The following is an 826-nucleotide window of genomic DNA, read 5'->3' as shown; positions in this document are numbered from 1 at the left end:
CACCTGTAAACACTTCAGCCACCTCCCAGGCAAAACCCGTCTACGCCACTGAAATTAATCGTCGTGTGTCGGCCCCTTGCTCGCTATCTCGATGTTCGGTGGAGCGACTGGGTACCGCGGGAGCGCTGGGAACGAGGCTGCGAGCTGCAGGCGGCATCAGGGACAGCGGTAATGTGCTGGGGCCACGGCGCGGCGCGCCATTTGCCGGCGTGTTGTGGCGCGAAATCGCAGTTGCGGTGTCCCGCGCTGCCGCGACCCACATCGAGAGAGCCGCGGTCGAACAGCTCCGCCGCCACCGAAACCACGGCACCCGCAGACCGCGAAGGGGTAGGCTCGCAGCGTTTATTGCCGCGAACTTTCGCAACACGAATCAACGAATACACAGCAGTTGTTATGTACAGCGGTGGTCACGGCTCACACACGGGTACGCGGGCGCACGCAGCCGGTGCATCTAAATCATCTAGTTGCACACGTTGGTAACGAAACAACAGAACAATGTCTACTGAACTGCCATATTTGGATGATGCGGTAACACCGACTCCTGGATGTTTCTGACCAATGATTGGACACCCAGTGGAGCTACTGAAAGCTGCTTCGGAAATTATGACTGGATCAAATGTGTTCGCTCTACCTAGTGTCTGCGAATATTTCACCTGCCCCGTTAATGCCTGAGTCGTGGACGCGAATGTACAACTGCATTCTGTAGAGGTCAGTGCGTCGCATACACCATAAATGCCGTGGTGTTATCAGCATTTTGCTCGCATAAATCTTATAGCTCGTGGTTAAATACATATTTTTTTAAAGATCTATGATCGTAACCACCATT

General features: G+C 54.1%; 1 protein-coding gene across 2 annotated transcripts in view; it reads right to left on the bottom strand.

Annotated features, from left to right (window-relative positions):
* Positions 1-388: 388 nt before the first annotated feature.
* LOC119092072 (sodium/hydrogen exchanger 10) overlaps positions 389-826 on the bottom strand; it is a 27,235-nt gene continuing 26,797 nt past the window's right edge. For both annotated transcript variants that reach the window (XM_037215035.1, XM_037215036.1), the window contains one exon: positions 389-826. This exon is cut by the window's right edge and continues 634 nt beyond it. The gene's annotated coding sequence lies outside the window, so the exon portion shown is untranslated.

Source organism: Pollicipes pollicipes, unplaced genomic scaffold (genome assembly GCF_011947565.3).
Source record: "Pollicipes pollicipes isolate AB1234 unplaced genomic scaffold, Ppol_2.1 Scaffold_3447;HRSCAF=4054_pilon_pilon_pilon, whole genome shotgun sequence".
NCBI classification, from domain to species: domain Eukaryota; kingdom Metazoa; phylum Arthropoda; class Thecostraca; order Pollicipedomorpha; family Pollicipedidae; genus Pollicipes; species Pollicipes pollicipes.
The sequence above is the reverse complement of the archived record's forward strand: the minus strand, read 5'-3'. Positions and strand labels throughout refer to the sequence as shown.